At 48.3% G+C, this 14,329-nt stretch overlaps 1 long non-coding RNA gene across 2 annotated transcripts; it reads right to left on the bottom strand.

Annotated features, from left to right (window-relative positions):
* Window positions 1-284: 284 nt before the first annotated feature.
* On the bottom strand, window positions 285-13,821 carry LOC121665197. 2 transcript variants are annotated; one of them, XR_006016274.1, is made up of 4 exons: window positions 13,653-13,821; window positions 4,794-4,910; window positions 729-900; window positions 285-568 (listed from the first exon to the last, which is right to left on the bottom strand). It is a non-coding gene; the product is annotated as an uncharacterized LOC121665197 (long non-coding RNA). The 2 variants fall into 2 exon arrangements; XR_006016275.1 differs by lacking the exon at window positions 13,653-13,821 and adding an exon at window positions 5,277-6,829.
* Between the last annotated feature and the right edge of the window lie 508 nt (window positions 13,822-14,329).

The raw sequence follows: 14,329 nt of genomic DNA, 5'->3' as shown, positions 1-14,329 counted from the left end.
CCAACAGGCTAAGAAAAGAGGGATTTGTATCTTCCTTTCTCTCTGCTGTGATCTTCTCTCGTACAACACCTAAAGTTATGCAAGACACAGGGATGAGAAGAATGTCTTTGTCCCCAAGACATTCCAAAGTTTTTGAAGATCCTCAGTCTGCCCCAGAAGTACAAGGATAATAAAATTTTCTACTTTTCTGATTTTTGCATCACCATTTGGACAGAAAAATTGGGGCTGAACCTACACTCTGGCAGCTCCTCTTAGTTGAACCTGTGGCATAAAGGAGTCCCCTTGATTAAAGCTCCCCCACCACAGTTCTTCAAGGCTAAAATTTTGGCGCAAGTTATAGCAGGGTGAGGGAAGAGTTACATAAAGTACAAAATTCTGTCTTCTTCTCAGTGAAGGTAGAAATAAAACATTTATGCACATTTCCGGTACAGAACTTTATCTACCACCAGTTGTGTCTAGTATAAATGAGTTGTGCATTGGCATTTGCTGCACAATTTTTCAGGCCTATCAGTCAGAAGAGCAGACCTTCATTTTGAGATGAATGTGTCTTCCCCATGATCCAACTGGCCTGTAGGAGCAGAATATTAACACCAAACATAATTTTAAAAGCAAATGGCATCCTTTGATGTTTAAATATAATAAAGGACAGCCTGTGTTTCTGAGGGCAACACCAAATCTCAGGGGATTATTCACCATGGCAATTTTTTTGAGGATATTAAGTCACTCACACAGATTTTATCCACAGGCTGCCAGGCCAGGGGAATCCCTGGGGTTGCTTGAATGTGATCTCCCACCAGTGACCATCGAAGGTCGTGGAGCCCTGCAAGTCCTCATCAAAGATTGAGACTCCGCTTCTCATTGCCAAGCAGGTGTGGCCATTGATCATGCTTTGAAAAGGCACTGTCAAAAGATGGAGAAATTAACAGGATGAATTGAAAGTTGTGAGAAAACACTGTGAAAATAGTGAATTTCCTTGATTTTTGAATCTCTCTCTTGTTATTTTCAGATGTAAGATCATTGTGCCAGATGTACCAAATGAACACCTGGGACCCTGACGTTGTACTCAGAAAAGGCGCCGGGCCATGATTCCAGCCTTTTGCTGTGCATCCCACCATGTTTGCATGTCTGGAAGCCTCTGTCAGCAATGGTGGGACAGCTCTGCAATACATTGCTAGAAAACATTCCTTTTGCAATGCTGTCTTGCTTTTTAGTCTGTTCCTCCTGTTATTCTATTCCTCCTGTCACTGCCAACGCAGCAGTGGACTTGCTCCTACAGAAGGGGTTGTTCTCCATGTGCCTGCCCTTGTCCATGCACACATTGAAGATACCCCTTTCCGAAGGCAAACAGGAATTGGAAAAAGCAATAAGCTAAAAATTGAAATAAAAATGTATTTATGAGATTACTTAAAATACCTGTTTCTCACCATTTTGTGAGGATCCCATCTGACACCGGCATGAGGGCAATTACTTGGGGGCAGAGAGGCAGGGATAAGAAAGGAAACAGCTGTGATCCCTTTTTGGAGTGTTTGCTCTTATTCATCCCCTTAGATTTATCCCAATGTAAATAACCTTTCAGATCTCTTTACAAAGTGATTGCTAAGTGGGACTGAGGAGAAGGTATTCTGTAATGTAATAATTTCTGTCTTTTCTCTTCATTTTCCTGCTTGGTCATAGAGAGGAAATGTGGCTGGTTGTTAATTTGAAAGCATTTGTAGTGGTGATGGCATAATAGATATGAAAGTTCACAGGACTCTGATAACTGCCAGTGTATTGAGGCTTTCAGATGAAAAAATGAAAGCTGCCTGTAAAGGATTCCCATTTGTAATGGAAACCCCACAACACCATAGGACAGCTGCTTGCCTGGGATCTGTACCTCATATGTAAGGAACCAGAACAGACGTGCTCTATTGTACAAAAGGTACAACCCCACAGAGACAGGTAAATCATTCTTTATAAGGGAAAAACATCATCTAAAATTAACGCTTTCTGTAAAAGATGATTTTCAGGGCTTGCTTGCTATCCAACATAATTAAAAATATGGCTAAATACATAAGTTATGGTCTTTTATATTCTAATGCCCTAGTAACCTCCTCTGGAGATGGATTTGGTGCTGCTGCAAGTGTGGCTGGAGAGCTGGTGGGGTCTGGTTTGGCAAGGAGCTCTCCTGTAGTTGAGCAAAAGGTGGCAAAAGTTTCCTGGGAGATGTTGGGTCTGGAGTCTTTCCTCTCCTCAAGCCACTCTGTGCTTTACCTTGTTCTCCATATCAAATAATGTGGTGAGGTTTCATTTGAAAATGAGAATGAAAAAAAACCAGTCCAGGGCTGAAGCTTTACCAAACAGCTGGAAATTAGGAAAGGCTAAGCTGTGATGCAAAGGTAACACAAATTTCATTCAAAAGGCGAACTTATGAAAAATCTCTATCTGGTTGTTTTGGGATGCTTTTATTTTTCATGGGGTATCTTTGCAAGGGTTTCAAACACATCCTTGGGCTTCAGTGTGACCATGTTGCTTGGGAGGCTGCCACAAAGGGTCCCTCAACAAAACAAGGGTATTGCCATGAAGTTTGGGGAGGAGGAATAATCCCCCCATGAGTTCCCCATGAGCCTCCTTGTTGGTATATTTTTAGCAATGACTCCTTTTATTTCACTCTGTGTCAGGAAATTCTGTACTGAGCTTTCCAAAGTGCCACGCTGTGCCGGCAATGTCACAAGGGCAAAGCATGCCTGTGTGGAAGAGTTTATCTAATATTAATTCCCTTAACTTTGGCAGATCCAAAGATTTCCTCCCATCCTTTCTTCTCTCCACTTTTTGGTTATTTCTTCAAATAACCAAACCAAGGAAGACAGCAAACCTTGTAGAACAGGGGTGACAAAATTATGAAAATAGAATGTCAAGATTAACCCAATTGCAGTCTCAGTGTGCACAGACACAGGAAAGTGAAGGTACAGAAGGAAGCTTTCAAAACTTTGTTTCTTTGCCAGAGCTCAGTCTCCAGACACTAATTTAGCTGTACTAGAAATGCATGTAAATGTGTTCCTCTGTTAAGCAATATATTCTCTGCAAAGCAGCTCTGGAGCAGCTGTTAGCTACAGGCTTTCCACAGATTGAGGTCTCTGGGTCAGGAACACTCATCTTCCACCAGCACAGCCCCCTGCACTGCTCCACACATCCGTGATCTGTCTTCAGGCAAGGTGAGTTCCAGGTTTCAAAATGCTGTAGCTCAGCTGATGACAGGCTGAGGGCAGATAGAGTGTTTGTTGCTCTGCCAGAGGGAGACGACATGTTGAGAGACTCAGCACTGTCCCTTGTCACACCTTCGCAGAAAACAGCATTGACTTCACTGTGAGGAGCAGTGCCTGGCTGCTGCATGCTCACTGCAAGTCACATAAGATGCTGTTCCCATGCATTCAAACACAGACAGTTCATTTTCTTTAAGTTGGTCTTCTTTTTCCAGTGCCTTCAGGCTCGCAGAGCACCCATGGCCAGATGAGACACTGGGCCTGAAGGAGAGCAACCTTAACTTTGTTGCTGCTAAAGACAGAGATTATATTTAATGTAAAAGTTATTGTCTTGGGCAACCTTCATCTCACCAGTGCACAATTCCAGAATGCTTTAAATTAAGTCTGGAGGCTAAAAGTGTATTAGTCATTGCCCATACATCTTGGGGGAAGCAGGGCTCTCTAAAGTTACTGTTAGCATCAGGCATCTGGTTTATGTTTATAATGATTTATTCAGCAATGTGAGATAGGTAAGAAACCATCGTGGAAGACAAACTAGAAAAGATTGGGTTTTTCAAAGCTCTGAAGCCATTGCTAAGTCAAAGTTGTCTGACTTCAAAAGGAATATATAACTTGATTAGATTCTTTAAACAATGTACAATGCTCACAAAGTTGGCAGCTATTATTAGAGGCAGAGTTGGTAGCAAAGCCTGCTCTGGAGGTCCATGTCCCTTCTAAGTACAAGACCCTGTTCTTATGTCATGACTCTAGCTTTTGTTTTTTTAAGAAAAAAATTCAGCTAAGTACTTCAATAGCCTGTGAGAGCCAGGGAAGACTACATTATTTTTTCCAGTGTTATAATAATTCAGGAAATCCTTTCTTTGGAAAGATCTAATGCTTCCATACTTTGAAAGGGGGACTTGAAATCCAATGTGGGAAGATAGGCTTTGTGCTAAAGAGAGTGTGTTGCCATTGCTATAAGGGTCTGGCCACAGTTTTTTCAGTTTTATGAGACTCCGAAGAAGTCTAGTTTGTGTCTGTGCAGTAGGGCTTTGCAAGGGCTTAGCTAAGATCAGACAAGAGTCTCTGCTCGTGTCTCCTTGTGCCTGGTCCTCATGGGCGTGTGCTGGTGGTGGAACTGGTCTTTCCTTGCAGGGACCAGCTCTTGTGCAGCAGGACTTGGGGAGGGAGAAGGGGAAGCCCATCCACTGCAGTGCTGACATTCTGGAGCAGGGATGGGGACTGTGCCTGGAAGCAGGAGCCAGTGGGACAGGGCAGGTTGGGAAGGATAGGCTGAGAGGTTATGGTTCCATGCCTGTTTGATCCCCTCTCCCAGCCTGATTCGTATTCCCTTCCTCTCCTACCAGGAAAGACGCTCACAAGCATATAATAATAATAAATAATCCTCATTCCCTCCAGGCATGGATCAGGCAGGGAACACAACACTGGCTGCAGCTGCCCCAGGTTGTAGAGCTCCCACCTCAAGGGCAGGAGGGCAGCCCAGGCCCTCCTGGGATGTATTTGAAAGCTGCATCTGGAGATCCTCTACTCTTCACTGAACACACAGTTGCTCACCTCACCCACTTTTTTGGATAAAAGATGCTGTTCTGTCTTGCAGCTGGTGCACTCAGCAGATTCAGTCTCCACAGTGGCAATCCCAAGCTGCTGGGCAGGGACTTCTCAATTTTCTTTCTGTGACACAGAATGGATAAATCCTTGTCATTGATCTGTTCTCTGCCTTGTTCCAGACTAACCTGCCTTCCTGCTGAGAAGCCACGGTGAAGGGACACGCAGGGCTGGGGAGCCAGATGTGCCAGCAGCCAGAGCAGGCTGGAGATTTCCAGTGCCTTCTGTTTTCCTGCAGGGTGAAAAACAGGTCTATGCAACTATAACTGCATGCAGGCACTGGATTTACTTATCTTTTTTTTTTTTTTTTTCATTCTCCAAAACACCCCTTGACCCAAGGGATGACCCACCTTGGGTTTGCCATCCTGCGGAGGAAAAATCCAATAAAATGTTGTGGATTTGGGGGGAGAATACCGCTCATGGAGAACTTACCAGGGCTCTGCTCTAAACTCAGCATGCCTGTGCCTCCAGGTTCAGCCAGTCCTGAGCAGAGTCTCCTGTCAGACCTGCAGCCATCCCACAATGAAAATAAACAACCCATGTTTTGCATGGTTGCCCTTCACCTGAGGCGAACCCTACACATACCGCCTGTCCCATTGCCCTTTGTCCTGGCCAAGGCACCATGTCACAGATGTCACAGCAAGCCCTGAATGCCTCTGAGTGACATCCATACTGTGTGATACACACAGCATGAGAACCAAACTGACACTCGGTGTGGGGAGTTCATGGAGCTGCTGGAAGAAAGCGAGTATCCCACTCCTGCTCGAGTTAAAAGAATATCCCAGCACTGGATCCACCCAGCTCAGCTAGAGCAGGGCTGCTTGGCCAGACAGGCCTGGCTCTCTCTCCAAAGTGGATGAGTGCCAAAGGGGATTTTAAATTTCCAGATGATTTAAAATAAAAATAAAACCTCTGCTGTAAACTGGCTTTGAATGGATGCCTCCCCTTCAGCCAAATAGCTGGCTGATATGGGTGAGCTGACTGGGCAATAAAACCTTTCACTGCAATCTGGTGCATGGTGAGCACTGGCCAGCCCTATGTTGAGGGTGGCAGCTGGATGGGGCTCCCTATGGAATCCTCCAGCCCTCCCCATGGAGCCTGCTCTCCCCACAAGCCTGCCCTCCTCATGGAGCCAGCCCTCCCCACAGAGCCTGCCCTTCCCACAGAACCAGCCCTCCCTGCTGCCAGGCAGGCAGACATGTTCCCAGAGCCCTCTGGCTGCAGATAAAAATCTTTATGCACTCTTCATTTCTGTTCTTTTCTTTTGGGGGGAGGGGAAAATGCTTTGTGAGAAGAAAGTTGGCAATAGTGGAATGGGAATGAAAGGATTTTGGGGGAGTGTTGTCCTGAACGTTCAAAAGGCACGTGGATGTGTCACTTGGGGTTGTGGCTTAGCAGTGAACACTGTGCTGGGTTAATGGTTGGACTGGATGATCTTAGAGGGCTTTTGCACCCTAAACCATTCTGTGATTCTATCCTGGGGGCAGAAGTGGTGACAGGGTGACATTGCAGGACCCTGCGCACCTTGCTTGGGATCAGGACACAGATGTTGCTAAGCCAGCCCTGGGTGAATCCCTCTGCAAGCAACCTAAGCCTGGCAGCAGCCAATCAGCATAACAAGACTGGTGAATTAATTTCCAGTGTCCCTGGGCAGCCACTCAGCTGTATTCCGGGGCCCTGGGAGCCGGGGCAATTCCTCCACAGCCCCCATAGCCCAGTTTTACCTGCACACTAGAGATCTGGGCATCCCCGGCCTGCATAGAGATGATCTCATTTCTCCCGTGCAGCTGCGGGGCGTTTTGTGAGCCCAGCCTGGGACACGCTATAGCTGTCGAAATGTAAGCAAGATGGCTCCCACATCCATGTCAATGTCAGTCAGGAAGGGCCATGGCAGGGAGGGGACACCATGGCTCTGCGGCCCATCACCTGCCCACTTTCCCCCTGCTGCTCGTCATCGAGGGTTTCAGAGACATCTTCTCACTTGTGAGTGGAGGCAGGGGTTGAAGGCAGCACACGTGGGATGCAAGGTCCGTGCAGTCCCCTCCTGTGTGAAGGTGATGCCGGGTGTGCATCAGCTCTGCCTTGCAGCACCTTCGGCAGCTCCTCCGCCAGGCATTGTGTGACCGACACAGGGAGGGGGGGACGTGTCTAGTCCTTGTTCCTGTTTCAAATGTCACTTGATTCCTCGTGATCTCACAAAAGACTGAATGGGCAGCAAACATAAAGGCAAAATAATCCTTATGCTGGGAATGCCTTTGAAGAGCCCTGGCCTGCATCCACAGGCATGGGCTTGCACGGGGGATGCCACACAGTTCTTGTGTGTCTGAAGTTCTGAAGGTGGGAGACAGGATACTGACTACAATATTTACATGCGGATTAGAATTTCAAATTCTACATATATCTGTGTTGCTCCATGTTATTCATTTCTTCCTGACTTGATGTGTCTGGTCATTGAGTAAGAACCACAACAAATTTGGTTTTTTACCCTGCTCTTGTTTGGCTTTTTAATTACATCTCCTTTGACACTGCTCTCTGGCCTCAACAGATTCGTTTGTGATTCTCCTGTGATATGCATGCTGTAGCAGCAGATAGTAGCGCATAATCATTTAACATATGAATGCTGTCACAGACTTTAATCAAACTCAAAATTGTTGCCTTTGTGCCCTGCACTAACTCGTTCTGACTGCACAAAGTGAGCCCAGCTCCCCAACACAAAGAGCAATCAAAGTCTGGCTCTTTGTCTACTCTCTTTGCATAATTTCCTGAACCCTGCCCTGTTCCACCTGCTCACTAATGTTAAGCTTATTTATGGATAATTTATATGCAGCCCATTCCACAAATACATAAAATGCATGGATTTTTTTTGGAGGAGCTGTGGAAACAAGCCTTTAACCATGCATGTTCCCCTCCAGTCTGCAAGTCTTGAAGTCCAAATGCTTCATCAGCACTTTTTGAGCCTTCCCTGAAACACCGATGTGTTCCAGTCCTCGCACCGGGAATTCAAACACTCTTTTGGGGGATGGAGGATAAGGTGCAAATGTTGCTTTGTTTTGTTTTTTTTAATTTTTTTACCAAAACCACTGGCAGGATGGCTGGGCGGGATGCTCCCCACTCCAGCTCTCTCCACAGCCAGCAGAGTGTGTTTCTGCGGCGTTCGCAGCCCTGACCCTGGGGCTCCCGGAGGAAGTGCAGGGTTCCTGGAAAGCATTGTTCCCGCGTTTGTTTGTTCCACGGCCTTCCAGCAGCCACTGGGAAGAACCACAATAAAGGGCAGAGTACGGGAGCAGCTCCCGCAGAGGGGACCTGGCAAAGAGAACTGTGTGCCCTGGCTGGGCCTTCCTGGGCACAAGCCTGCACGACCACCCCTGCCCACACACAGCCAGCACCTCCCACCGCTGGTCCATGCCTGAGCCCACATCTGGGTGCATGCAAGTGTCCACTGGTCCCAAAGGCTCTTCTGCAAGGAGAACAGGCAGAGTTTTGCTGTCAAAGGCTCTCAGGTATGATCCCAGTGCAGCATTCAGAGGAGGATTGTTTCTCTCCCAAGCTGTCTCTCCAGGGCCATCACACCCAGAAATGTGAATGCAACCTCCGGGCCAGCCAGGCTGATGCTGGATATGTTTCAGGAAAGCCTCTGCCCCTGCTCTTCCCTTGGACTTATTCTTCAAGGCACCCATCACTCTCCTCCTGGTCCCCCACTCATCCCTGTGACCACCCCTGGGACTTCAACACAGTCCTGCACCAGCTCTGTCAATGCTGCACCTCCTGGGATGCTCACTCCAGGCAGACAGAGCCAAAAGAAAAAAAATCCAGCCTCTCTGCTGAACAAAAGGTCCAGGAGGAGGAAAAATAAACAGAGGAAGAGCCACAACATTCAAGAACTGGACATATCACTGTATACTTATATAATGACATGGTTCCCTAAGAGCTGTGTTTGCAGAAATGCTTCAGAAAAGGCATAAATTTTACATGAAATAAAATAAAAGCAAGCACAACAATGTCACAAATAGTGTCTGTGTCTGGCGCTCAAAACAGCTGATATGGTGACCTCCAGCCTGACAAAGTTGCCAGGCTCTCAAAGAGCACAGTGATACCCACTGAGAGGGGAAACTGAGGCATGAGTATGTGCCTCAGCTTTTCTCACCAAACTGGCAACAGGACAGAACTGTCCCTGGATGCTGGCCTGGCACACCATTGTGCCCTCTCCTACCCCATCCTCTTCCCATCCCAACCCACTCAATCTCATGTCATGTCCTGTTTTCTCATCTCCTCCCACCCTATCCAATCCATCCTATGGCTCTCCTTGTTCTGGTAAGATTGCACAGCTCACCATGCTGGGGATACTCAGGGACATCCTGCTCCCACTCCAGGTGCTGCACCAGTGCCAAGGGAAGGACCCATGGCAGCTTTTGTGTGCTGGGTAGGTCTGCAGGGAAAGGTTGGATTTCACCCATTGCCACCCAGCTCCTGTTAAGTGTGCATCAAAAACTTCTGTTTTCCAATGCAAAAAGTTTCTTCATGGTCTTTTTTTTTTTTTTTTTTTTTTTGTGTAGGGCATGAATGGGAGTATGGGAGAACTGGAATTGACTCTTATTTCCAGCAGTTGCTGGCCTGACGTGGACAAATGACTCCTTAAGTATTGCAAAGACTATTAAAACTATTGCTGATAAAAGGCAAGAAGCTGGGAAAACAGACTAGACTGGACTATTTTTAGAAGCAGTGGCATCTGGACAGCATGAGAAATGCTTTGTACAAATTTAGTACAGCTGATGTTTGAACAAGAAGCTTGCTGGCAAAGCTGAAATCCCCCAGCACAGGGACTGTGACAAGCACAAACCAGCAGCTCCAATGCCAGCTAGGAACACCCTTGGTAAGGTGCCATTCAGGGCCACCTACAGCAGGTACACGAGGCTTCTACCGAGCAGCCAGCACTCAGGGAGGCTCTGGACAAGGATTTGCTGTGATGCCATGTCCCTGGGCGGATGTGTCACACCCTGGTGCCACCACAGTGGCATCTGTGCCAGTGGCCAGCTGCTCTGCTGGAGTTGGAGCAGGAGGCTGGGCAAAGTTTGTGTCCAAAAAAACAAACACTGTTAGCATTGAAAATAGCCAAACTATTTAAAAACTAAGTGCTGGTGACTCCTGACCCCGGACAATTTTGCCTGCCTCTATTTCTGCAGCAGCTGGGCTTGGGAGAGGGAGAAGCCCTGCAAGTGCAGTGTGGTGCTCCCCAGTTACGGGACATATTCATCTTACATCCAGAGAGCCATTTAAATTGCTGATAGAAACCAGACATTGCCTGGCATGTATTTTCTCTCCACCCAGGCAAAGAATGAATCTCTCTCATCTCATCACTGATACATCCCTCTTGGTTTTATCTAGCAATGATTTGGATTTGGAATCAGGGTCCAACTTACTCCAGCTGTGATTGAGGGGACATTAGCATGAACCAGTGAGGCTTGAAGAACAAGTGGGACAGCTCCCCCCTGCAGACTTGTCCTGCACAGGATGAGGAATGTGGGAGGATCCAGTCAGGCATGGCCGAGAGGTGGGCAGCAGCTTGCAGTTTGCAGAACAATGGGATGGCTAATGCAGTTATCCCCTGCATCGTGTGGGACCGAACCCTGTGGGTGCTGCACAAGGCCCAGGACCCTTTGCTGCCCACTCTAAACCCAGACACCAGCCTGGAGTGGAGTTTTTGTGCAATCTGGCAGCAAAGTCCTTCAAAAAACCTGTGTAGTCAGTGCTGATGCCAGGGGAATGTCAGATTTGCTACCATGATCTGTTCATGGGTTCTGGGCCCTGGACTGATGTGTCCTCATCCCCACCAGCTCCATCACCTCCCCGCATGCCTCCCTGCCTGACCTACCTCCTTCATTATCCCTGTAGGACACTGCTCTTACTCTGCAGATTGGACCCCCTGCCCTCCCTTCCTCTTTGAACACAGCAGCCCCTGCACCACTACTCCCAGTATGGCTGTGTATACAGGGACTGGTTCCAGTCCTGGCAGGGAGAGTCAGGTCTGCCCCCAGATCCCAGCAAGGGCACAGGGTGCCACCGAGCTGGGGCTGAGAGGGAGCCCAATCCTCCAGTTACAGCAAAGGCAGCAGAGACACTCCTGACGGCTGTCATGATGGAAGTAATGAAAAAGTGCCCAAGTTAAACCCTGGCCATCTGTCTCTGTTTTGCTAACCCACTTCTCCAGTTGGAGCTGGCAGCTCAACACTCGGCTGGCTATGGACCTTTTCCAAAGGTTATTGGAGGGAGTGTGAACCATCTTGCCATAGTCGAGGGCTCCCAGAGCAATTTCTTCATGGAAAAAGCTCTGGGTGAGTCCTAGACACAGCACTTGGGCACAGATGGGGCAGTTGTGTGTGGTTGGGAGCCCCTCAGAGCCAGGGCACCCAGGTTTGCAGCCCAGCAGCAGCAGAAGAGGCAGGCACAGGGAGAGGGAACCAGGAACCAGGGAGGGGGTCTGGGCACAAAACTTCCTTTGTGCGGCCCAGACACACAGTGGCCACAGCGCCCCTGAGAAACCTGGTTCTCTTGCCCAGAGACAGAGCAAAGCTGTCACTTCCCTTCCCCATACTGTGTTTGCTGCAGTTGTTCATTGTTTGTATTTGGACATCCACTGGGTATTGGTGAAAGCACTGAGAGCCCAGACTCACAGAGTTTCATATATTTCAACACCAATGATTATTCATCCAGTAATTTCAGATTGGAGTGTGGTTTTTATTATCTGCTACTCTTCGGTCTCGTGTTTAAAACGTTTCCAGTCCAGGCACAGGAAGAGCTGCCCTGTGCCCAACCAGACACACATGCAGCAGAGCTCACTGGCACAAAGCACTTCCCAAACATCTTGGTGAGCACGCAGCATGGGGAAACAACCCAGCTTATCACAGCGACCCTCATCTTTCCCCAAAGGAGACTCTGTTTGCTATGGTGATGACCTCTGTCTCCATAACCAATCATTAAAACAGAGTATTTATTCCCTATCTTCTGTTTCTCCTGGAGAATACAGTCATGTCCCAGAGTCAGCAGTCCAATAATTCCTGTCCCTGCACACTGTGACCCCACAAGCAGGAGAGACATTGTCCCAGGAAAACATCTCCAGCCAATGGGGAAAGCTCCTGAAGAGAGCAAGGGATACTGGGCTAGCTGGGAGGCAAACACAGAGCTGGTTGAGAGCCAGGACTGCTCTGCTGAGCAGGACGTCAAAGCATTTCCCAGAACTTTCCTGCCTGCAGGTGGGGGAAGAGCCTGAAAAGAGTTGATGCAGAACGATGGTGCGTTGTTTTTAGATCTTTTTTTTTCCTATATACCCTTTGCAATGCCTCAGCTGCCACACGGCAGGTGTGACACGAGTTGAGAGCATGGAGAGATGCATCTGAGGGCAGCCAAACCTCCATGCCATTCACAGCCCTCCAGAATCCCTGCGCACATCCTGCTCTGCACACCTGGATGGTTCTGCAGGTCTGGTGCAAGGGACTTGCAGCTTGGGAGTTTAACAGAGCCTGAGCAGAGAAAGAAGGGCAGCAGAAGCCTGTCCTGTGCTATGAGTTACCAACCCAGACTTCAGCAGAGGATGCCCTGAAGAGCCCTTTGCAGATAAGGCTGTTGGATCTGCCACCTGCCCTGATTTCAGGTCCTTATGGCTGCCCAGCGTGCAGGGAAAAGCTGTGCCACCCTCCCACCTCAGCCCACTCACAATAGTCAGTGCCTGAGAGAACATTTGGGCTCTGAGCAGAGGGAACAGCAATCCAGCTGAAATGTTGCACTAAAAATAGCCCCATGTCTGGGTGGAAGCACACTGTGGTTGGCTGGGGTTTCACATCCCTGAGAAAGCCTGAGCTGAGCAGAGATCCTTCACTCCCGTAATTGTCCACCTTCCCCCTCTCCCTCCAGAGACACCCTGGGGACTAACTAAATAAATGGCTTTCCACAGGACAACAATGGCTCCTGTGATCAATCTCCATGAGATGTGGTTTGGTAGCTTTGCAAGAATCAAGCCAGCTGCCAGTATGGCCCAGAATAAATGAGAGGCTGCAACAGGGCTGTGGGGATGGAGAGGTGAAATGCCGGGGCCAAGGAACACAGCCCAGACCACTCCAGAAATGGGACTGCCTGGGAGGGAGTGGGGGATGGGTGACCCTGGGGAGCTGCAGTGCTGCCCTGCTTTGTGGATGCTGCAGAGGGAAGAAAATAAAGACAAGTTTAAGAAAGCGCTGATGAGAGATGCGCATCTCAGGGCATTTAATTTTAGCAGAGTCAGGCTACCAAGGATGTGGGGTGTTCGTTCATTTGACTCGGCTGGTTTGGGTTTTCATGAAGTGCCTCCTAGAGCCACAAAAGCCAGACTCCAGAGTAACCCAAGTTTGCTGCCACAGTCATGTTACAGCACTCAGAATTGCTACTGCAGTCTGCACCAGACCTCATCCATGTGGCTTCTCCACACAGAATTCCCTGGTTTTCACTGTCCAGAGGGAAAAGAAAGATGAAGGTGGATGCTGGGTAACACAATCCGGACAGCCTCTGCCTCTGTACCCAATAAATAACCCACACTTGAGACCCCTCCTGCCTCTCCAGTGCCTGGTGTTGGACCAGCCCCATCTGTCTGTCCCTCCTGACACCCCAATCAGCATTCCTGCAAAGCCCTCATTACTGAGGCTTATGCAATGAAACATGAAGGAGGTGGATTAAGATTACCGTGGCAATTTAGGTGTTCTTCGCCTTTCCAGCGTCTGTCTTGGACATCTCACCCAGTGCAAAGGGGGGCATTCTGTGCATGACCGAATGCTGGGCACTTACCTAGCAGTGTTCTTGCAGTTTCAGTATCTGTTGGGTCAGAGACTACTGGGATCCTAGGGATGGTGCCTTGCTGTCACAAAATATTATTGCTGATGGAAAAAGAAGTTGGTTGCTCACTCAAGAAAAATAAATCCTTGACCCTTTACAAGACCTGTGCAGTAGTGGCGCCATTGACTCCTTGTGAAAGTGTGTGGGTGGGAAAATAGTCTGTGCTGACTTTTCTGCTGGCTCTGTGAGCTGTGTCAGATGTACACCCTCTCAACAGATGCCTGATAATGCTCAGCTACTCCTCTGCTCACAGCCTGCAAGCCCCTACAGAAACACTGACTGCGAGCCTAGAATTAGAGTCTCCCACTCATTATTTGAGAAGGATGCGCCTTTCACAGCCAAGTGGCCTCCATTTGCTTGGGGGGAAACATGTGCTTATCTCTTATTTATGTGATTTATTTCTTGAGATTAATGCATCAAATTGGCTTGCTCCCAAGCTCTCAGTAAAGCCTTGGTTTTTGTGGGATTGTCCTGAATCACACAAAGTTTCGCTGCCTGTTTTATGAAACTGAGAGGAGGATTTTTATCTTGATCATAAAGCACAAACCGGGGGGTTTTCAAATGTAAGGCAGTCAGCATTGTTTTGATCTGCAGGTAAATGACAGCCTTCTCTGAGTTCAAGAAGGGCT

Source organism: Corvus kubaryi, unplaced genomic scaffold, assembly GCF_017639235.1.
Source record: "Corvus kubaryi isolate FWS band 111438036 unplaced genomic scaffold, C.kubaryi_AGA036_p1.0 37322, whole genome shotgun sequence".
In the NCBI taxonomy this organism is placed as follows: Eukaryota; Metazoa; Chordata; class Aves; order Passeriformes; family Corvidae; genus Corvus; species Corvus kubaryi.
This window is presented reverse-complemented; position numbering and strand designations above follow the sequence as displayed.